General features: G+C 38.0%; 1 protein-coding gene across 10 annotated transcripts in view; it reads left to right on the plus strand.

Moving 5' to 3' along the window:
* Nucleotides 1-25,370, plus strand: part of LOC5577246 (tyrosine-protein phosphatase 99A) — a 439,034-nt gene that overhangs the window by 340,421 nt on the left and 73,243 nt on the right. For 2 of the 10 annotated variants that reach the window (XM_021854722.1, XM_021854732.1), the window contains exon 1: nucleotides 11,684-11,966. The exons of 3 other annotated variants lie outside the window; for them this stretch is intronic. The gene's annotated coding sequence lies outside the window, so the exon portion shown is untranslated. Of the gene's footprint in view, nucleotides 1-11,683; nucleotides 12,026-12,140; nucleotides 12,302-25,370 lie in introns of those variants that run through there. 5 more of the 10 variants (XM_021854748.1, XM_021854758.1, XM_021854746.1 and 2 more) reach the window with 3 other exon arrangements.

Here is a 25,370-nt window from a genome sequence, read left to right on the forward strand (position 1 = left end):
TTTTTTGTGTTACTGATATAATCCAGCAATGACCACCGGAGAAACCCGTGTTAGTTGCAAAACCATTAGTTTCTTAACTAAACCGGGCATTCGGCGGCTCAATCTTCTCTGTATTTGAGCATTAAAGGTATGCGATGTTTTGAATGATTCCGCCAACTGCTGTTTGAAACGTAAGTTCGCGGAATTTTATGAAATAGGGTACAGAGCTACTTGGGCACTTCCATGATTCACTTTGTCATGAGAGTTTTTTCTTGGCCGAATTGTCAATACAACGCATGTTGTCCAAATATGAGTATGAGCTCAGTAGTTTTCAAAAAAACCCACCCAAAGAATAGAATCCGACGCCCTACAATGAGGCGAAATTTCTTTTTTCTGATTTCGTTTGATTCTACAACACTGAAAAAAAATCGTCGATTTTTTTCGATTGCATACCAGATTCAAATCTACCATAAAAGAAAAACTGTAGTGGTCTAAGCTAAGAGAGAGTGGCTTTTGACCCTTGGTGTGTTCGCCAACAGTTCAAGCTAAGAAGTCGAACTCTGCACAATGTTGAGCGGCTCTACATGAATTCTTTGCTAAGATAAAAAAATAGCTCTATTAGCGGTCATGAGTTCGATCCTTATAGTTCGAACAAAACGTGTAAACTTTAATCACAGACAAACAGACGTAACACTTAGAACAAATCGCGATCAAAATCATAGTCACGAGGACATGTACGCCCAATGCTAAAATCGGTGTGTTTGGCCGACGAGCCAACAGATGGCGTTAGTGTGTAAACGTCAAACGCGAACAAAAACGATGCGAGCGCTGCGGGTGGCGGATTGGCCACCTACCATATTTTTGAATCAACCGTTAAAAAGGTGGTCGATGGACAATGATGAGAGTGTGACGTCTGTTTGTCTGTGCTTTAATGATACCCCAAGTAATCGTACAGCTGAATATACACTACCCGTCATAAATACGAACTCGCTTGAAACAGTAGTGCAACACTCAGTTGAATATTGAATCACCCTGAAAAGTTTAACATTATTTGAAACAAGACCATTCATGACGCTATATCTGTAGAAGCTGATAATCTATAATGGTGCGGCCTTCTTCTTCTTCTTTCTGGCGTTACATCCCAACTGGGACAAAGCCTGCTTCTCAGCTTAGTGTTCTTATGAGCACTTTCACATTTATTAACTGAGAGCTTTCTATGCCAATTGACCATTTTTGCATGTGTATATCGTGTGGCAGGTACGAAGATACTCTATGTCCTGGGAAGTCGAGAAAATTTCCAACCCGAAAAGATCCTCGACCGGTGGGATTCGAACCCACGACCCTCAGCTTGGTCTTGCTGAATAGCTGCGCGTTTACCGCTACGGCTATCTGGGCGGCCTTCTGCGAAGTTCTTTTTGCAGATCAAGGACATTCTGAAAGCAAATACAGTTAACTCTCCCTTACTCGATATTCCGTATCTCAATATTGAGTTAGAGAACCATAGTAAAAGTTGGTTTTCATGGCTAACTCGATGGTCCCTTGGATCGCAATTGCACTGGTTTTGTGTTCTGTAACTCGATACCTTCCTAACTCGATGGTCCCTTCAATATCGAGTTAGGGAGAGTTTACTGTAGTTTGGTTTGGAATGCCCAGAATGTTGTTCAGAAAGCCTGTGGCATTTGGAAGCGGAAGTGATTAAGGTCAGATTCATATTATATACAAGAGATTCAGGTCTGATCCTAGTATATTCAGATCTGATTCATATTCTAGTTATTCAGATATTATTTTCTTAATGTGTGAATGATTCAGGCCTAATTAACATCTAATTTGAATTTTCAAGTCAGAACTAGTTTATATCCAAATGATTCTGGATTGATTTACTGATCATAGCAGGCCATGCAAACGGGCGTGTCTTTAAAATTTTCTGTCACGGGTTTTATCGCTCTCTAGAATTTTCAATTTGGACGGCCAAAAGTGTAAAATAAGTGAAAAAGTTGTGCGATTCAATAGTGGTGTGAAGAATATTCTATTAAATTTGTATTGATCGTTAGGATGCTTATTTTGGCTAGTAGGAAGATTATGATTGGTTTCCCTGCAAATTCGGCTCGTGTGGTTTATCTGGTGATACCCCGGTTGATTGCTGCAGTCCGATTGCAGAGAAAAAGGAGCTTCTGTTCGCAAAGATTGGCAATTACCTACTTCCAGTAGTGAAAGTGAAGGGATCGAAAAACAACCCGCCGTTTTGAGTGAGCAAAGAAGAAGAACAAATGTTGATTTCTAGAAACGTTTAGAAAAATATTAATGTGGGTGGAATTTTGTCGCGCAGCTCTTCCGTTTGTCGCGCGAATATTGATCATCACTGTACTACACAGCGCTTATGATGCGACCGCTGAAATGCTGCAATTCGGATTTTTGTGAAACAATGAAATATGAAGAGGAAGTGATCAATTTTCGTCAAATCTGTGATTTAGCGGGTTTATGTTTTTCTTTGCGTCGCCAAATTGAAAGTTTTTTTTTCGTTTCGCGTTTTGTCGGCAGTGCGTTTGGTGAAACCAAACAAGCGGGTCTTTTCACTTTCGCCGGAGTGACTTTCGCCGAGGATGGATTATAAACTGGTGAGCTTTTTTCATGCTTGTTATTATTGTTATTATTATTCATTAATGACACTTTACCAAACATATGGCATTCGTGTCAGTTTCATGCTTGTGGTAACACAAATTTGTATTGTAATAATGCTGGATTTATTTTATCGTTAAACAAACGTTGGACGATTCATCACTTTAAGTGCCGGCATAAGCCCTTATTACTAAAATGATATAGGGGAACTTACACATTCTTAACAGTTTAAGCCGATTCTGTGCTTCTTTTGTAATTTTCTCGGACATCAGCAGATAAATTCCGTGTTTGTCTATTTACATTTATGCGTTGTTCAATCCTCTATCGATTCACACCGACAGACTTGTCAAAATGCTTTTGGAAACGTTTTTACAACGCTGCGAACATCCCTTGTCAGTGTGACTATTGTCGGCAGCCTCATTCTCTTCGACAACTTTCCCATAACAACTGCTGGTGAATCTCTTCGGCAGCTCCAAATCAATCGCATTTTGAGGCGTGCTCATTTGAATCGATGGCATATCCGGCGATCGTTTGTTTAGTCTCGGAAATCTCGCCAGCGGAAAGCGGGCAGAACAAAGAATCATCTGAATGTTTCCACTGATGTGTTTTGATAGAAAAATACTGTGTATTTGGCGTTTGAAATTTGGTTGCCGATAATAGTCAAATGGTGCTGAAGCCGTAAGTCTCCCTACATGTACCTATTTTTAGATTTGTTTTGTCCCATTTACTAAAAATAAGCTTTGAGTAGTTCGACATTAAATATGTCGGCGCACTGATAGATAACTTTTAACTACATAAATCGCATCACTTACCAAGGTGAATCCTGATCACAAGTTTGGTTCTCTCCATATCCAAGTGATTCTCGTCAGATTCACTTTATTTTGTAATGATTTAGAATTGATTCACTTTATATTCAAGTATTTCAAGCTTGATTCACTCCATATCTAAGTAATTAATATCTGATTCAATTCATATTCAAATATTTCAGGTCTGATTCAATTCATATTCAAGTACATCAGGTTTGATTCACTTCATGTTAAAGTGGTTGAGGTCTGAGTCACTTCATATTCAAATGATTCAGAACTGATTCACTTCATTTTCAAGTGATCCAGGATTGATTCACTTCATATTCTAGTGGTTCATGTTAGATCCGCTCCATATCCAAGTGATTCATGTTGGATTCATTGCATATTCTTGAGTTATGCAGGTCTGAAATACTTCATATTCACCCGATTCAGGTATGAATTACTAGATATTCAAGTGGTTCAGGTTTGACTCACCTCGAGTTTTGGTCATTGAGTTTTGTTTCAACGTATTTTCCAGTGATTCAGGTCTGATGCCCCTCATGTTCAAGAAGCTAAGGAGTGATTCTGTTTATTTTCAAGTGATCCATGTCTGATTCACTTTATATTCAAGTGTTTCAGGTACGAATCACTTTATTTTCTAGAGATTCAGGGTTCATTTACTTCATATTTGAGGGATTCATTACTGATTAACTTCATCTTCTAGTAAGTCAGGTATGATTCACTTTATTAACAAGTGATGCATGATTGATTTACTTCATACAAGCAGACGTTACACTGACGAAATTTCCATCGACCACTCATTCAACGATCATTTCCAATTCTCAATGTTGCAAATCTCACAACCAGAGGCGCGCGCATCGTTTTTTTTCGCGTTTCACGTTTCACACTACCGCTATCTGCCGGTCTTGTTGCACGAAACATCTTTTCATGTAACTTGCTCACCAAATGATGATGGTGTTAACTGGGCGATGAATTTTGAAGAAATTTGTTCTAAGTGTTACGTCTGTTTGTCTGTGTTTAATTGTTTCAAATTTGATTCAATTCATTTTTTAGTAATTCGGGCCTGATTAGCTTTATGTTAATGGAACTCAGCACTAATTTACTTAATTTTCATTCAGGACTGATTTACTATAATTTCAAGTAATTAAGTTGTGTTTTTTCATGTGGATCAGGTCTAATGCTTTTTTTATCTTTATTAACGAGATTTTTAACCCTGGGCTAGTTCATCTCGGGACCAATAGCTTTACTTCCCTTCCGAAGGAAGTCGTCACTGAAATTTTCAGTGACTATCTCGGGGATGGGATTCGATCCCAGGTCCTCGGCGTGAGAGGCGTGTGTTCTAACCACTACACAGGTCCGTCCCCTCCTAATGCTAATGCTAATGCTTTTAATTTTCATATGGCTTGAGCTGTAATCTCTTCATAATCGAGACTGATTTGCTTTATAATATTGAAATATGGATCACTTGATTCAGGTCTGGTTCACTTCAAGTTTAAGTCATTCATTTTTCTTTCACTGCATTTTCTAGTGATTCATGTCTAATTCCCTCCATTTCCAAGCAGTTTAAGACTGATTCACTTCATTTTCCAATGATTTAGGTCTGATTCACTTCATATCGAAATAATTTATGACTAATTATCTTCATTTTAAAAAGATTCAGGATTGATCTACTTAATTCTTAGCTAATTGTTTCAGATTCACATCATTATTAGGTGATTCAGGTCTGCTTCACATCATATTCAAGTGTTGCAGGTCTGATTTACTTCATATTCCAGGTCTAAACCACGGGATATTCAAGACTATTTGGATCAAAAGATATAACTCGCTTGAAATCCTTAATTTGATTTACTCACTAGCGGCACCAAGCAGAATCAAAAGGTTTGCCTTACGGACTTTCTAAGCAATTTTCCTGAAGACTAGAGTTTTCTATCTCATGTGGATCTTATCTTCATAAGATTGCTTAAAATGCTCAAATTTACATGCTTAGTTACCAACTAGTACCACCTAGCAGCAAAGCTAAACTGTTTACTTCTCAGATTTCCTTGACGATCTGAACAACTTTGTCGAAGACTCGAACTTTCTATCTCATGTGGATCACAAGATAAAACATGCTTAACATGCCCAATTTTAAATGCTCACTAGCACCACCTAGCGGTAATGTTGAGAATCAATTTTGTTGCTTTCCGAGTGCTCTTGATTTTTCTAATATCATGCATATACACCATTTTTATTAATTCCTCTGCCGTGATTCGAACCTAAAGTAAATAATTGTGAGATGTTATCGTTAACCCGCCGCGCCTATTTTCCAAACTAAGCATATCTTGGCCGAGGGAAATGTGCAACTTAAAAAAACACTCGTTTTCAGTAGTAAATAAGTTGGTGAACATTGAGTAAGGGTTTTTATCATATTATAGGCGGTTTCATTACGAATGTCTTTCAAATTTGTTTTCATCGAATCCTCCGCCGTGACCATTATAGAAAGGTCATAAAATGAAATTAAAGCTGTGATGATTTTTAAAACACAAACACTGGATATATAATCCAAAACATTCGATAAAACTGAAGTATGATTTGAGTGTTTTCCAGAATAGTTTTTTATGATCTCAACTACACAAGGAGGCCACTGAAGGGGATGTAACACTGACATTCGAATTTTAAAAATAACGCCTACGAATAATCATCAAAATTGAAGTAGTTTGCAAACCTTCATGTAGCAGCCAACACTGCTTAAACATAATGAAGATAAGTTTAATATGCTTAATTCTAAACAAGATAGCGACTAATCGACTAAGCTCAAAACTTAGGACATGCTGTAAGCTATTCCTAAGACAGGCATCTCAAATGTTCTACAAAGTTGGAATGCACAACGAATATTCCCCAATGAAAAGCAAATTTGTTTCTATTTACTCAATCGAAAGCCCAATATACATCTCAATAGATATCTCAGATCCACAGCAAGACCGCAAGCATATATGTAGATCAGACCAGCCAACCTTTTTGAACCACGGGCTAACTCTTAGAAACAGTATTTGGTTACTAGCCAAGCCTTTTGCAGTGCACAAACAAATCAATTTTCGTAGAATCTAATTAAAGTCAGTCAAATAAAAAGCTTATTTTGAAAAAAAAAAATAAAAAAATGCTGACAAGGCAAGGTCACGATGGTGTTACACGAGGTTTTCAACTGCACTATTTTTGCCAGATTCTACATGCCGAAAAATGAAAAACCCCAAAGCCTTTCGGGTGATGGACCAGTGGTTTAGCCAGGAGGGGCTCTGAAAGGGTCTATTTTGTACGAATATAATATTATTGAGTCGATTGAAAATTTGGCAAAATAAATTTCCTCAGTATTTATTGTGATAGTTACGAACAGAATTTACATTAGTGCATGTTTTGTATCCTGCAAATAAAGAAATTCTGATATAAATTATCAACAAACAAAGTTAAGCACGCATATGGTACACACTGAGATAATTTCACAGATTACTGCGGAAACTCACCAAAATCTCAACAGCTGAGCGTTCGATGAAAGAGCTCTGCAAAATCTGTGAAATCGAAGAACAAAATCATAAAGAAAATGGGATCGGGAATTAAATTCTCGACATACCGATCAAGAAGCAGGATTCCTCCCACCAAACCAGCCTTCATTACTTGTTGAAGGTGTGCAAAATTGAAACAAAAGGAGTTCATGTCTGCTAAATGGTTTCACGGACGTTTGATTAATATATAATAGTGTCATTGAACTGTTTTTTAATGTTTACAGTTTATAGTATTTTGTCGGTAAAACGATATATTTCACAGAAATATTAATATTTTTGTTGGTCACAGTCAAATCCGATTATTTTCTCACAGTTTTTGTTTATTTATTCTAAGTGTGTATCTAGATTCTATGGTATTTCCCGGAAAACCATTTTCATTTATGCGATGTAAACAAGACGTCATGTAAATTTAAGTCTGAAATTATGTAAAAATGTATTACATGTCATGTAACCAAACAGAATCCTGCGGGATTACAGGATTACATGACATATAATTGAAGTTTACATGACATACACTCCCGTGCATAAGTTTGGGTTCACTCCCTAAAAAACATGCAAAAGTGTTCAGTCCATATCTCTGTGATTACACGTCCAATTGTAACTCTCTAAGCCGCATACGAAAGAAAAAGAGTTGTTCTGGCTTCGTATGTATTTTTCCAAAAACATTCTTTGAACTTTGTATACTTAATTTTTACTTAAATTTATGACATTTTTCAAAAAAACACACTGTAAAAACAAACCTAATTTCCTCAGCATTGGATCGACCAAAATTTTAAAACAAGGTTTCATTAGAATCGTAATCTTATATTCTTTGAGGTAACCTTACGAAATTTTGGCGGAAAAATCTGAAAAGTATTCAAAATCAATGAAACAGTCAGCCAAGTCATCGTGCAAAAGTTTAGGTTCACCCCTCAGTATGGTGTATCATGCAAAAGTTTGGGTTCACCTGAACTTACTCAAATCTCAAACCACTCATGTACGCGCCATTAGTTGCGCTCTAAAAAGCTTTAAACTATTAAAATCGGTTGAAAAATGGCGGAGATATTGACAAAATTGTTGTGTGAGCGGCTCAGGTGAACCCAAACTTTTGCACGATTTGCATCATTATGAGGGGTGAACCCAAACTTTTGCACGATGACTTGGCTGACTGTTTCATTGATTTTGAATACTTTCCAGATTTTTCCGCCAAAATTTCGTGGGGTCTCCTCAAAGAATATAAGATTACGATTCTAATGACACTTTGATTTAAAATTTTGGTCGACCTAGTGCTGAGGAAATTAGATATGATTTTTCAGTGTGTTTTTTGAAAAATGTCACAAGTTTAAGTAAAAATTTAGTACACAAAATTCAAAAAATGTTTTTGGATAAATACATACGAATAACTCTTTGCCTTTCGAATGCGACTTAGAGAGTTTCAATTGGACGTGTAATCACAGAGATATGGACAGATCACTTTTGTATGTTTTTGAGGGGGTGAACCCAAACTTTTGCACGGGAGTGTATAATGTAAATATCCATGATATTTCAGGCTCCAATTATGTGAATTATATTTTTCAGAAATTTACACGTTACGTTCGAACTGTGTAGGTATGTAATAAATCCATCACTTCCAGGCACTTATTTGGCCAGTCCAAAATATATTATTTAGCGATGTTCCAAACTTTTTGACCGACACTGTAAAGTTCATTGCTGCCATCTAGATTCCACATCTTGAACATCCGTTACATTCAGCCATCTGGGATGGCGCTGCCATCGTAATAACATATTGCCAGCACTGTCGACACAAACACATTTACGTACGTAAACTGCAGTGAGACAATTTTTATGCTGCTTGAACATAAACTACAATGTATGGGTGATTCCAATTGGACTTTCATAAATTTTGGCTTTCTTGCTTATGCTATTTTTGCATATTGCCAAACATAGAAGGTTTCCAGTGTTTATGATTTGCTGGCTCAGCAGTTCAATTTATCATTATTCGATCAATCGTAATTACACTTTCAATCATTTCGTGCGTTCACGAAAATGTTTTGTTCACATTATAGATGCCTTTCGCCCTCTAAATAAACCGAATAGCTTTATTGCTGAAACAAAAATATCCCAGTCCCAGATTAGCCAGCCGCTGTTTACCTCGGACGAATTTCAATTAAATCAAGAGAGAGAAGAGAGCGAAACGAAGTTCAACCAAAATCACAACCACAACGAAACCAAACTCCAGTCTGAAACTGGAAGCGAGAAATGCATCTGGTGATTCTCAATGCGATGGCTGGCTGCTGGAGGCAGTAAAAATTTTGCCTTTTATCAAGTTTAGGGTTTGGTCATTTTTGCAGTAATTACAAAAAGGGACCATTCACAAATTTCATAACGCTGAAGGGGGTGGGTGGGTGTCGTTATGAAATTTGTGAATGATCCCTTATTGTTATTCATCGCAATTCTACTATGACAGACAAACAGACGTAACACTTATAACATAAATCAATGCGATTTGTTTCGATTTCTCATGTAAGTTTACTGGAGAAATTAAAAAAAAATCTAAAATATGTGTTCTATATCTCTAAACCTCTCTAACTCGACGGTCCCTTTAATATCGAGTTAGGGATATTTGACTATACTTTTACGATCTGTTTTGAAAATTGGCAAATTAATATTTGAGTGCCTTAATTGAGTTGCTCGGTTTTTTTTCTTTGTATAGTTAACTACCTTCCGATTTTACAAAATTTGGTCCATCTGAATCAGAATCATCTGAAGGATTTTGAGTGAAAATAGGATCGATGATCGTTAAAACATCCAACTGTAACTATAGTTTTGATTATTGCAAAAAATGTTGTATGCAACTCGTTGGAAAACCAGATTTTTGAGCATTCGACTAGTGCTGAAAAAAATCTTCATTTTGCAGCTTGTTGCATAATAGTAATTTATGCAACAAGGTACAGAATGATGAGTTTTATAACACGAGTCGTTCATTTATAATTACAATTAGGGCAAGTGCTGTAAAAATCGAGTTCTGCAACAAGTTGCTTACAACATTTTTTGCAATTTCGTAGAAATCCACTTGCGGGTATGAAAATCATACTGGGAAGCATTCAACATAATTTTGAAATTTAAAAAAATAGCCTGTATATCGTACACACTCAGTTGAGCTCGGCTTATTTTCATTCTTTTACCGAGATCCGCACAGCCGAGCGGTCAGCAACTGAATTTTAACTGATATTTCAGCTAAAAATCAAGTTTGTTTATAGCAGCAGCTTCGGGTGCCGCTGACATCAAACGTCAGTTTTGCTGAGATGTCAGCAAACGAACTTTAACCGAGATTCGCACAGCTGATTTCGGCATTCTGATTTATGTGTGTATACTGCTGCAGCTCTGATTAGAGCGGGGGAATATCAGTGCATGATAAAACCGATCTGAACAAGCTCCAAGCCCGGGATTGCTATCGGATGTTTGGGGATTGTTTCTCGTGCCAGTAAAATAAAACACCTACAGTATTGGACAAAACATTTGCAACTTTTTCGATTTTCCATACAAAATGACCAACTTTGGTAAGCTAGATCTCAGTTATTTATCGTCCGATTTGAATGAAATTTTCACAGAACATCAGATATAACTTCAATTTTAACATATATTTTTGAGTGATTTTTCCAAACACGGGTTTATAAATTATAACGGTTTATCTAAAGAGTAATTTTCGACGAAAAATTCAAAACTATTTCTCTCAAAATCTGATAGGCCTACACAAAAACTGTCTTCAGCAAACTTGTTCACCTCGTTAAAATCTACAACTTCGCTGAAGATACCATGAAGCTATTCCTTCAATCGACAAAAAATTGACTTTAGTCAAACCGTTACTGCTTTTGAACTTCTTCTTCTTCTTCTTCTGTCTGGCGTTACGTCCCAACAGGGACAAAGCCTGCTTCTCAGATTAGTGTTCTTATGAGCACTTCCACAGTTATTAACTGAGAGCTTTCTTTGCCGATTGACCATTTTTGCATGTGTATATCGTGTGGCAGGTACGAAGATACTCTATGCCCTGGGAATCGAGAAAATTTCCATTACGAAAAGATCCTCGACCAGCGGGATTCGAACCCACGACCCTCAGCATGGTCATGCTGAATAGCTGCGCGTTTACCGCTACGGCTATCTGGGCCCCTCTGCTTTTGAACTTGTGATTGGAAAAATTACTCAAAAATATATGTTAAAATTCAAGTTATGTCTGATGTTCTGCCAAAATTTCATTCAAATCGCTCTATAAATAACTGAGATATAGCTTACCAAAGTTGATCATTTTGTATGGAAAATCGAAAAAGTTGCAAATGTTTTGTCCAATACTGTACCTCCAATGGTCAACAAGCAAGAAAAATGGATTTTATTATCGCTCTCTCATTGCGGCTCTCGATCGCTGCTCTTATTTATCAAACCTGTTACAACTTGTGATTCATTGCCGATCATGGACCGTTATAGATGGGATGTTTTTCTTCGCTTACTTTGATCGTGCTTCAAAATCAATTGAGAACGAATTTTGCAATGTCTGGGAATGACTATTACGACAGATCAAGACAGATTTGCGATAATAAGAACAGCCTATTACGATAAAATTCAAATTTCGTCCAGACAACAAGAATTTGCACAATTTCCGTAAGAGTTAATAAACCACCCGAAAGTTGAGAACCACTCTGCCAGATAGTGAGTAATCGTGTAAGCAGTGAGCGAGAGTAGTTCGATCCAGTGAATGTGGGTAGAGTGAAAAAAACAGCAGCAGCAAGCGAAATTATTAGACTGTGTTGGGAAAACTAAGGAGAAAAGCCCCACCTTCCCATACGAGTAGACACACGGGACAGTTCGCGCATCACGCAGGGGATACTTTGTCTGTCGAAAAACCGTGAAGCGGTTGCTGGTTAAAATCCATTCCGGAATGGTCGACGCGGGTAATAATCGAGGGTTAAAACGTTAATCTACCGAGTTGAAGTACGGCGCGAGTTATCGCTATTCTTGGATGAAGGAAAATCTCACGATTGACCCCGCGAGTTCAACGGTAGGGGGAGTGTGTTGTGTGTTGCTTGCAGATATCCAAGAGATGATGGCTTCCTCCTGGTGTGTAATGTGCTAGTGTTGCTGCAGTAAGCAGTTTCAACAGTGGCTGCCTTGGAAATTAATGCCACTCGATGTGATTGGAGCAATTTAGTATGATGAAGAATTAATTGCAAAGTGATTTCCATGTCTTGAGAAAGTCATCGTAGTGCAAGTGCAAAAGATAAAAGTGCATATTAATGTCGTCCAGATTTTGTCCTAATTTTAGATCATTGCATAAAAAAGTGTCAAAACGGTAGAACAAAAATCGATAAATCCGTGCCCTGTACTTGTGTGCGTGTATGTGTTCAACTTCCTTCCAAAATTGCGCCCTCTAGTGTTAGTGTTAAGCAATGTTTGGCTGACATCTGCCTGGAACTACATATGTTGAAGTTATTCCAGTGTGCGCCGTTTTAATGTATACTTATGCTCCATAATTCTCGCTGTGTCTAAACTGGTTCCATTCATACGTTTCCACCTCACTGATTTTGCCATTCAGCATGGCAGCACGCAGTATGTTTACATCCTGCACCAACGGAGAAAGATTCAAGCACGTGTTAGTGCTGCTGTGAGCATGATGAGCTTACATTGCTGCCCGGATAGGTTGAATGTGTGCGAATTTTATTTACATTGCAGATTTCTATCAAAACAATATCGCTAACTTCAAAGTGAATAGTTTTATATATGATAACCAGAAAACATGAAAGTTTTACCTTAAATTACTAGTATGTTTTAGTATTTATCATTTATTCCAAATCACAGATTAACAATTACACGAAATCCAACTGATATTGTTGCTTCCAAGGTAGATGCCTATACTCGCTCATTTCACACACAAGCAAGCACTTATCCAGCAGTCATAACAAGCTCAATTCATAGGCCGATGTGCAGTATAAAAATACCCATCTGTTAGCATTGCTAGCAAATTCTTTACTTCCTGCCATTAGCGGCTATGAGTCATCTTCGACTGTCCAGCGTTCAAGTGTACCAACGACATCAGCTCTGCACCCTTCTGTAATGCGGTAGATTTCAAACTTGTACAATCTCTCCTGAGAAAAGTCAGAAGCATGTTTCGAAATCATTTAGATATTCAACGTTTGATGAAACAAACTTTGCGCCAGGTATGGCAGATTGAGTGGACAAACTGGCGTGGGGACTACCTGCGGAAAACGTAAGAAAGCGTTGGTGCTTAGATGTATCTGAAGTCAATGAAAGACCAAACAATAATCTCCAGATTGAGAATCGGTCACACGAGAGTAACCCGCAATCTAGGGGGATACATTCCTACAGGATATGCGAGGTCTGCGATACGAAGAACACAGTTGAGTTGGAAGGGACCATCATTAGCCTAATAATAACGCCTGTGGCTACAAAGCCTAGCTGAAGACGTCTGCGGTTGATTCCTGGTCGGTGTAGGATCTTTTCTAAATGGAAATTTCCCTGACTTCCCTGGGCATAGAGTATCATCATGCCTGCTCCGGAACTTTGTACTCTTCAAGGTGTTTTTTCAATAACTTCGAAATTCTTTTAGTAATGTTACCGGCGGAAAACATTTGCGAATGCAGGAAATTAGACCAACATTTTTAGGTTAGTTAAAAATCGTAACGTCTGGGCGATACATGATGCGTAAGAAGCAGGGTGCGTGCCTGTGGTGGGTGATCGCTTAGCTGGGTGTGGCAAAACAGAAAGATTCGTCGAATCATCAGTCCTCCGAGACCCTGAGACTAGTGACCAATCCAAGCCGGTCATCCACTGGGTTACAACACTCGACCTGAAAATCTAGTATTCACCCGATTACGGTTCCCTCGTGTGGAAGTCAACGCGCGCCACACTAAACAAGCTACAAGCGCTGCCACTAATGTCTTGTAGAAGCGATCAACCTGCCCCTGGACCATATAAGAGTTTGAGTTTAATTTAGGTCTCTGCACTCCAGAACTTCACGGTGCACATACACTATCGATTTGAAATGCTCGTAAGCTTCAAACACTTGATCTTTTGCTTCCAAGAAATACACGATTACCTTTCTACTTGCATCGTCCTGAAGAGTAAGACAATACCGGCTACCTTCAATTGACGGTGTTTTAACGGGTCCACACACGCCCACATGTTCTAGATCCAGCAGACTTTTACTCTAGAATATCTTGAAGAAAATGAATCTCTCGCCTGTTTACCTTTGATGCACGATACGCACTCCAACTTAGCTTCTATCTTGAGCTTAATTCCATCTACCATCGTTGCCAATTTGTGCATACCTTGTTGATTCAAATGGTCGAGTCTCTTGTGCCATATTGCAGCTTCAATCGTTAGGAAGGATTTGTGGAGTTGCTTTTGGTTCAAACGATACAGTTCATCTCCCGCAATTCCAGGCGCGATGGCATGTCCTCCTTTATCCACGACTCTACACCTATCCGCAGTGAACACCATCGTCAGACCTTTCTTGCAGATTGTATTTACAGATTAAAGATTGGTTGCCAAATCCGGAATTTGCAAAACATCTTGAATTTCTATTGGTCGTTCTTCAAGCTCGAGTTCCACCTTACCTTTGGCAATGGATCATTAAAATAACCAAAACGGCCGCTATGGAAAGCATAGATAGCGCCACCGTAGCCTTGTGTGTTTGACAGAACAGCAATGCTGTCACAATGTTAAATCCCATATACAGTGGTGCCTTTGTTTTGATGCGGTGAGCACTTGCAAAAACTATCTTCAATGATCCATTGACGCGATCGACTGATTGTTGGCTGTGTCAATCGAGTGCACCAGGTCTTACTTCGAACAATTTTTGCTACTTTTCGTCATATGCGAACTTGCTGCCGAATCAAAGAACCAACCGTCTTCGTTTCTCCACGGTCAGCATTTCACACAAAGCACTCCTCTTGAACTTAGAAGCATCCGACAATTCGCAGCAAATAGCCCAACTTTCTTGCACATAAAACACGCTGCAGTCTTCTTTTCTGACATGAGTTGCCTTGATTTTTGCTTCGTGAACAACGCACCTTGGCTTGACGCCTTAAATAGCAATGTTTTCGCCCTCACGACGTCAGTCGATGGTTCGATTTCAGATACCTGAAGTCTCATAATCATTGGGTTGTAATATTCCGCAAGTCCTTTCATCAGCAACGACGCCATTGGCCATTAACTTCAAATTCGATCCCGCTCAAACTGTTCGTTGTGGTGACTAGCTCGTCCACATAATCCTCCACACAAATGCACTCTTAAAGCTTCACGGATGTTAATCTGTTTAGCAGGCCAAATCTTCGCAGAAGACTGTCATCTTGAAATGCCTTTTGAAGTGCATCCCATGCCCCCTTCGAAGTTTTCGCTCGTTGTACTAGGCCATAGTTTCCCGAACAAATTGCAGATATAAAGTTGAGACTATTTGGACGTGGAGTTTAAGTTTTAGTTCAAAGTTTAATTTCATATTTTAAACAATATCACAGCGTAACAAAAATGATATTTTTGCGTGTCTCAAAGATCAAATTATGTGTCTCTAGTAGATTTGGGGCTGCTGACTCTGATGCCGTTCTCAGAAATATTCCAGCACGTCACATTTTTCAGCTACAGGTCGCCAAACATGCAAAATAGGACTTCAACTTTCATTTCAGATATAATTTGGTTGAAAGTACAAGGTTAAATTTATATTAAATCGATTTTTTCAACATGCTTACAGTCCCCATACAAAATTCTTCGTTTCTCTTATATGGCAAAATATAATACTTCTCTTAACCAACCAACCAAAAATAACTTAAGAGCATCGGAAGTATTATGAACTTTGTGATAAGTATTGTTATACCAGGCAATGGACATGCCCTATATCAGCTGCAGCGATTTGAAGTAGACAGGATGTCCCGGGCCCAATCTATCTGACAAGCTAATCGAGCCCTCTGTCACCATAGAAGATGGTGTCTCCATCATGTCGATAGCCTGTGTTATACACATGAAATTTGAGTTCCGAGGCAAATTAAGCAACTAAATTGCCGTACAAGCTGTCGCGACCCCTAGGGGGGTCGTGAGGCGGTCCCTGGTGGGTCGCGAGTAAAAATCTTGTTATCTACGGTTTTGGTAGATCAGTTTCAGATTCTCTGAAAAAATTCTAATTTGTCATTGTTCATCACGCTACCATTTATTTATTTTAAACAAATGGCCTATGATCAATTGAAACTTGACCAAGGTTCTTGAAATAGATATTTTTAGAATGCTTGAGTTGATGACGATTTTTGAAAAAAAAAATATAAAGCAGCCAAGCAATTCATAAAGTAAAATTAGTGCATTGATACATTTGTAATTTTTATATCCTGCAAATAAAGAATAAAATAATATGTTAATCAGTCCACAGTTCGGGAAGTCACTGTCTTCTGCGCCAATTGCAGCAAGTACTTATAGCTCAGAAATCCCGTAGGCACGAACAGATAAAAGGTACCAATTCAAAAGGTAGAATAATTAATATCATTTGAGATAGGTATACATGACAGTCCTTTCCCCTTTAGAAACTTTCTAATAACTCTTTAAAAGCATACAAGTTGCAACAACTCATACAACGAACAATCGAAAATATATCCAAAGGATTCCACGATCTTATCTTAAATACGCAAATTTGCCGATTCCATGACTACTAGGGTTTTGGTACCGGGAGTACCGGTACCGAAAGTACCGGTACTACCGACCATTTTTTGGTACCGAAATACCGGGACCGGAGAGCACTGAGTACCGGTATTTTCGGTACTGATGAAAAATCTAATAACCGTTTGAATCAACAAATTCCTTCATAATAAATGGTACGTAAGTTTGGAAAAATTTGTTGATGGTGAATTTCTCAGGTCGATCAAGGAACATTTACATACAGGCCTATTCGAATTATAATCTTTCCAGCACTAAGGACGGTTTATCTCCGTACATAAAACGTTAGAGACACGCTCATTGTTTGCATCTTGTTAAAACAATTTTTTTGAACATCTAAATTAAAACTTAAATTATTGAACGGAAATGATTCAGCAGATCCTATGGTTATCAACAGGATTATCGAATTATCAATTGCCGAATACAAATGAAGTTTCTAATGGTGAATATCAAGCTTCCTAGACAACTAGGTACAAACAATATCAGGATATTGAAGCATTTAAAGGTGCTTCAATTATGATACAAAGATTGATATAAATTGTTGGAATAATTCGTGAATTGCGAATCTGTTCAAAACGAAAAAAATGTTGACACTTCAGGATGCATGGGCAACAATTCGAGATGCATCCAGATGGGCTAGAAAAGAGATATCTCCGTGTCTGAAAGTTTAGTTATATAAATACACAAGTATGGCAGTTAAACATTGACCTTTCAACAAGCTTTGGATTTTTTAAATCCTTCTTTATGAATGATAAGCAAGGTGTTAACATGAAAATAGTCAATAAACTATTCATTTTGAACGATTTTCTGCATAATATAGAATTACACAATGCATCTGCAACTTTTTCCAATTTCCTGTAAAACGGTCAACTATGGATGGTTAAAGAACATATATGAATTAATGTGACCCACCACGTCAGACCAAACTTGAATGTCTACGCCCATTTTTGATTGTTTCATGAGTTATAAAGTTAGAACGGTTTACTTATTTATAAAAATGAAGAACAAGCTTTAGCAAACTTGGGCTTATTGGTGAATGTGAAAAAGATGATTTAATTTTGTCCAATATTGAATGCTTTATATTGATTGCAAAAAAATCTTCCAGTACCGGTATTTTACCGGTACTACCGGTACTGAGAGTTACAGTACCGTGGAACCGGTACTCGTCAAAAGGGGTCGGTACTAGGAACCCTAATGACTACAATAAAACATTTAAATCATTGGATTTTACTGCTCAACATTACACTTGACAAATTCGTCAACACTAAAGAACAATTTCGTTCATCTCAATACAGCAATTGCTTCACAAAATTGTTAATCTGTCCACAGTTCGGGAAGTCTCTCTACTGAGCCTACAACAGTCAGTATTTATAGCTCAGAAATACCGTAGGTGCGAACAGATAAAAGGTACCAATTCAAAAGGTAGAATAATTAATATCATTTGAGATAGGTATACATGACAGTAACGTAGCGTTAATGCTCTATTGCCTGACAGCTCTTGATTTTTTTTCGAATAAAAGCAATGTCGCATCAGTTTTGTTGGTGTACATTAGAATACGTGCAATATTATAATGCTTGTGGTTACATTAATGAATGTTTGCCCTTTACTGGCATATACCAGATTTGCTGGTAGGTCTGAAACATACTTTTGGGAACTTATAATCAGAAGACAAACACACTGTTTGTTTGACAAATTGAGACATGAGTTTGCGAAAAAATACGTATTTTAATGCATCCCGAGATGCGTGCGTAGAACGTGCGACCGCACTGAGAGCTCAACGCATACTGAATTTCTTGCCGGCAAGTATTCGGCTTATAGGTATGCGGCTGCAGAGCGTAAGAACTCAGTATCTAGGGTTTTGTTCTACTTCGTCGTAAGCGCCACTATTCGTCGTATCAAACTTTAAATGTTCCACTACGGCGGATATTCAAACTTACCTGCAACATAGATTCATTATCCAAGTGTTATTTTGTGAAAGCTGTTATGGTTTGTACACTTATACACCAAAAATGCAATAAAACTACTGTATTTCGGTAAATAACTTCAGTTCAATTATCCACTTTGCACTTTTTCACCGAAATCGCATGGACGAACACGATTTGAGGGAAATGCTTAGCGATCGACTGAGCCACACCACTTTCCAACACAAGTTTCTTCCCGCCCCCGTGGGTGACTTACTTCGCCGGACACTTATTTTCACTATGGAAAACCTTCGTACTTCTTCACTGAAGGATTTCATTCCAACCACACGCCGTAAAACTTCAATAAATCACCAAATTTTACGAAATTTCCTCAACCGCCGCGTATAATTGAGAATGTAAACAAAGTTCTATCCGTCGTACTGAGAAAAAAAGCTTATGCGCATCAATGTGTGCGCGACGCTCGACGTAAAAATACAATTCCTTTGATTGTGTTGTTTTCGCTGTACTGTGAGCAAATGCCATAATTGTACGGTCAAAAGGAATTGCGTTCATATGTTTGGGCTGAATTTTGATGACGAACAATTAATTTTAAAGGAAATAAGTATATACCATCATGCTGAAGAAATGGAGGGAGATGCCCGTAGATCTATATATTCTAGTAAAACATTTTATTATAGCGTTGATATGTTGTGTTTTAACAATTAAATACACACAGTGAGCCGTAAGTTGTGAGACGAATCTGGAAACTGATTGCGACGGAGTTGAAAACGATACGACGGATTGAGAATACGGTAAGATGCATTTTCTTTGCATTATTTCCAAAAAGGGATCAAGATTTATCAAAATGTTATTGTACAATTCTAAAGCCGTTTTGAGAATGAATTGTTCGGCATCGGTTTGTATCAGCATCATTGATTGCAATACTGGGAAAATTGCAGTTCTCACTGATCAATGCTTAATACGATGGATACTAGTACATCACCCTATAAACAATTCGCTCTCACTTGTAATCGGGAGATACAAACCCGAGCGTGTTGGGGATTTGGCATCTAAGTCCGAAAGAGACATGGATTTGCGAAAAGAGACGTGTTTATAGTTAGTACTTGGATTCAGTTTGGCTTTCTATTCCGCAGAATCATATCATAAGGTGTTCTGTAACTTAGTTGGTTAAAGCGCCGTTCTAGCGTACACGGAGTCGTGAGTTCGAGTTTAACTAGAACGCGTATTTTTTTCGCAAATTCATGTCTCAATTTGTCAAACAAACACACTGTGTCTTCTGATTATAATTTCCCAAAAATAAGCTTGTAATTACTTGGGTATTTACTCGACAAAAAATGACGGAAGTCTTTCTGATCATTTCGAATCTGAGTTGCAAATTTAAGTACTGTTTCGGAACCCCGTTTAAGGTTCCAGAAGACCGATTTTTATCATCAAAAAACTGTATTATGCGACAAATGACACTGTTTCAGCTAATGAAAAATTGCAGATATAAAGTTGAGACTATTTGGACGTACATGGGCCATTTGGAGTTTTGTTCAGTAGCCGCGGAGTTTAAGTTTTAGTTCGAAGTTTAAATTCATATTTTAAACAATATCACAGCGTAACAAAAATGATATTTTTGCGTGTCTCAAAGATCAAATTATGTCTCTCTAGTAGATTTGGGGCTGCTGACTCTGATGCCGTTCTCAGAAATATTCCAGCACGTCACAATTTTTAGCTACAGGTGGTCGCCAAACATGCAAAATAGGACTTCAACTTTCATTTCAGATATAATTTGGTTGAAAGTACAAGGTTAAATTTATATTAAATCGATTTTTTCAACATGCTTACAGTCCCCATACAAAATTCTTCGTTTCTCTTATATGGCAAAATATAATACTTTTCTTAATCAACAAAAAATAACTTAAGAGCATCGGAAGTATTATGAACTTTGTTGATAAGTATTGTTATACACATTAAATTTAAGTTCCGAGGCAAATTAAGCAACTAAATTGCCGTACAAGCTGTCAAACTTGCATGCAAGTTGGCTGAAATAGTCTAATTTAGCATTTTCAACAGCAAATATCTCAAAAACTAGATGTGCTATGATATTTTTGAAAGTGGGAATGGATTCAACAACCCTTAATTAAGTAAATAGGGGTATTTAGGTGCTTGAGACAAAAATGTGTTTCGCAGTGTATTAAATTAGCACATAAATGACGATTTGAAGAGAATTCCCAGCACGAGAAATAGAAGTCCAACTGATTCGTAAAGGTTAAACAATCGGAAGCTAAATTTGAGTATTTTGAATTTATTTGATCAATGTTTTAGTAGCTAATGATTTATTTTTTATACTTAAATTTCATTTAGAATCCTGGAAGGGAGGATAAGAATCCCAGAAAGTTTCGGATGAATCCTCTCAGGAATCTCTCAGAATCCTTATAAGTATCCACTCAGGATTCTAATTGGTTTCCTAGCAGGATTGATATAAGGTTCTTCGCAGGATTCTCAACAGAATTTATTCATGATTCTTATCAAAGTTCTAAGGATTCTCATCAGAATCCTCTCAGGTTTCTCATCAGAGATCATCTTTCGAGATGCTTGTCAGAATCCCCGTAAAAATCAGAATTATTTCCAGGATTCTGATTAGAAGAAGTTTCCATCAGAATCCTCACAGGATTTAATCAGCATCGATGCCGAATTCTGATCAAAATTGTTTCAGGATTCTCATCAGATGGATATCAGATATATACGGACTAAAAACTGAAAATGACACCTACACGTTCAAAATGTCCCAACTTTATATGTTCCAATTTGCCGAAACAGTGTTTTTTGATGTTTCGCAAATGGGTGTTTTCTAATAATAAAAATTACTTGGTAGCAAATGTCCTTCTATTTTGAAATAATTATTTGACTTTTTCAATGAAATTTCATATATTGTTTGATACTCGTGCGTTTTTTTCTGTTTATTTTCAGATTAGTTGATGATCCTCCTTTATCCATATGATGTTTTTACCCCAGAAATGCAAGCGTTTGGCCGTTTGTTATGGTTTATGTCCGTTGGAGCCTTTAGATTATATATTCACATTATAACGTTTTGGAAAAGATGAGGAGGTTTTGTGCTTCTTTGAGAATTATTGTGGTTCAAAAATGTTTCATATGAGCTCGCAAGACTTGATACATACTGTATTCATATAGGGTAGATGTACCAATAGTGAAGGTACTAAGCACGATTGAACTTCATTTAACCGCCTAAATTCCTATTCCGTGTATTAACAAGCCCAAACGTCGATTGACAGTGTCGGTTCTGTGGCTAGTGTATTAAAATCAGTGAATATGGCACTACCGCTACTATAGGAACACCCACAACTAAGGGAACACTTACCCTACATTCACATGTATCTAGATTGGCCACCGGTATCTTAATCTTTGTGAATTGATTTTAAGGTACAACTAATCCCCTACACAATACTGTTAAAATTTTGAAAATTGATCAATTGAATCAAAAGATATGAGCAAAAGAGTGCATAAAAGGCGTTCACGCCTTTTAACGGTTAATTGAAATATCTCTGGAGGAATTTAAAGAAAAAAAGAGCTAGAATGATTTTTTCGATGAAAACAATGAGAAACTTGAGAGAGAATCGAGAACATCTCTCACTTATCACTCTCTGTAACAATCAAGATCCGTCATTTGTCATTGCTCTCTCTTTGGAGCTGTCGTTCGCTGCTCTTATTTATCAAGCTTGTTAGGCGGCGTCCACAAATTACGTAACGCTCTAGGGGGAGGGGGGGAGTTGGCTCAAGCGTTACGGCTCATACAAAAATTTGAAATTTGTCATACAAAAAGCGTTACGGACGGGGGGGATGGGGTCCAAAAAATTAAATTTTAGCGTTACGTAATAAATGGACGCTGCCTTACTACTTGCGAAACATTGCCGAACATGGACCGATACAGATGGGATGTTTTTCTTCCCTTGCTTTGATCGTGCTTCAAAATCAAATGAGAGCAGTGTCTGTGGATGGATGAAATGAAACCTGAATTCTTGATGGGTGATGAATCATTTGAATTGTTTACAGTACTGGAAAAATAACAGAAGAATACATACAATTGTCACGAGATAATTATAGAAAAATCAATCTATCGGGTCCTGCAGTAGTATTTGAAGAATTGCACTTAGAACTAGTAAGGAATCTCTTGATGGTTTAATAGAATAAAATCATTTCACCTTTCCATACTCTTGAGAATCATCAAACAGAATCCATATGGTAAATCCTGGAAGAATCTAATGAAAAATAAATAATAAAAAAAAATTCTGGTTTTTTGGGTGTTCCACTGTGAGAATTTTTAGGAAAAGATTAGTTTAAAACAGACCCTAAAAATCAATGAAAATTATATGAGAAATTTCTGGACGAATGAAATACTGGAAGAGTTGCTTCCGAATTGAATGCTGGAAGAATTTGTGGATAAATTGCGGGAAGAATAGCTGCAAAAGTTAACCCGTATAGGCCTGAGTGAAAGCAAAAATATCAAAACCCTTTTCGTTCAGCGAATATTTAACGGATTCAAACAGGTTTTTGTCAGCATACGCATATCTTGTTTCTAGAAGCGGCCAGAGGATTCATCTTCACCTTAAAACTTCTTGATATAGTGGTCACATTATAGCCGATTCCGGAAATTATCTGTGACTGGAAATATGCCTACATCCAGAAACACAGAAGCACATAACCCTTTTCACCCGACCTGACCCAGTGACCCACTGGAAGAACACCGGCCAAAGGAACATTTCCCCGATCCTTTCACCATTTTTAGAAACTAGATAGGGTGCAGAGCTACTTGGGCACTTCCATGATTCACTTTGGCATGGGGGGTTTTTCTCGGCCGAATCGTCTGAAACCTTGCAATAAGAAGCACTTGAGTACGACGCATATTGTGGCCAAATATGAGCTCAATGGCCTTCAAAAACCCCTACTGCCGAAGTGAATCAAAAGTGCCAAGAATAGGATCCGGCTCCCTATGTTTACGAGTATACTGACATAAAATAATTGAAATCCGTTAAGTATTCGCTGAGCGGTGAGAGTTTTAGTTCAGGCCTATATGAGTTGATAGTGGGTTCCGGCAACGGTTCGTCTACATTTCACGCCTGTCTATGAACATTCAATTCTTTGCGAACTTTTAAATATTCTCTCTTGGAATAGAAATATCAATGAATGTTTTTATACAAACTATGTGGTACGTACTCACTAAATCAAATCAATTCATCTTCCCATACACTTGACGAGAAAGGTCAATTGAAATGATTCTTGACTCTTCTGGGTGCACATCGACAATTTGGTAGTACAAATAGCACGCTGTCAATACCATACTACAGCTATTTGCTTCTAAAATGTGCATGGAAAAATGTACTACGAGTAGTTTACCATTCTTAACAATGTCGAAGATGCATGTGAGTACTCATAGATCTTTGGCACCTTCTGGGACACAGCCCGTTAGCCATATCGGTGACGTATTGTCCGACAAACGAGATCAGTCCATCATCGACCGGCACCGCATATTGACCACAAATCCAGCCCCCAATTATCACTCACACAATCTAAACATGACAAAAACAACAACGACGACGACACCAAACACTTTGCGGTGAGATCCATTTGACGGAACAAAACCCGGCTAAAGCGAGAGTGTGCTAAATTGATATCAATTGGAGCTGACATGCGGGTGATGGGCCAGTCTCGGGCGGGCTGACATACAAATTCACCGCCTGACGACTCTGACCGCATCTCCCCTACACAGCGCACTACTAAGCTGAAGAGTAGAATGGTCCATAATGATTGATCTATAACAACCTTATGTTACACTCCCCCAATTTGTTCATTCCGATTTCCAGAAATGTGAAAATTTGAGCAGAATCCGTCAACTCTAAAACATGTTTGGACGAATGTAAACAACCGTTCCTTTAGATTTTTTATTAAACATATTTGATTGAGTCTATTTGGGTGTAAAACTTATTCATTAACGTCAAATAGGTCGCAGGTTATGCGTTCAGATTTGAAGTCCCTAATTCAAAAGAGTGCAGGCGTTGAACTGAAAACATAATATATCATAGTTGTTTGATCTTACGGGACCATGAATTGCAATGCTAAAGCTCCCGATGAGTAATATTACGTGAATAGAATTTACGTAAATGGAATTTGCGTAAAAAAGGTTGATTTTCTTTCTACATACTGCAAGCTCGTATAGCTCCTCCGTAGAGCTTCTAGTGGTCCAAATGAAAAAATGGGGGAATGTAAGTAAAGATTTTTACAACTTACTTTTTCCACATGAAAATGGGCCACCTTACTGGCAGTGTCATCGTTTATGTGTGCAGTTCCGTTTCGTTCTCCGGCTTCGAGTGGAAGTGGAGTCCATTTGGGCGTCGTCGGTCACGCTTCAGAAGGAATCTGTCTTGGGCCTGACGCGTTCTATCACAAAAACCGAGTGATGAGGTGACCGTGACGATGACCGGCTCTCGTCTGCAGCTGTGTCCCATACGAACACTGTGGCGGAGCGTTTCAATAGAATTCGACGTAGGATGGAGGGAGAGTAGGTAAACGTTTCCCCAACTAGCGGCAGCAGAAGTGTTTTGCGGTTTTGTGCACTGGATCGTCGATGTTGTAGATATCTACAATCTACGTGTAAACGCAAACCATAATGGAATGATAATTGTTCCATTGGGAAACAGAGGTGGTTATGATGGTCTTAATCTTGATTTTTTTGGCACTGCCATCCATTTGCCAATTAAATTCCTACGCTGAATTCATTGTCTGCAGAAATGTATCTTTCGCTGGTGAGATTGGAGGTTGTGGCTGAAAG

Source organism: Aedes aegypti, chromosome 1, assembly GCF_002204515.2.
Source record: "Aedes aegypti strain LVP_AGWG chromosome 1, AaegL5.0 Primary Assembly, whole genome shotgun sequence".
NCBI classification, from domain to species: Eukaryota; Metazoa; Arthropoda; class Insecta; order Diptera; family Culicidae; genus Aedes; species Aedes aegypti.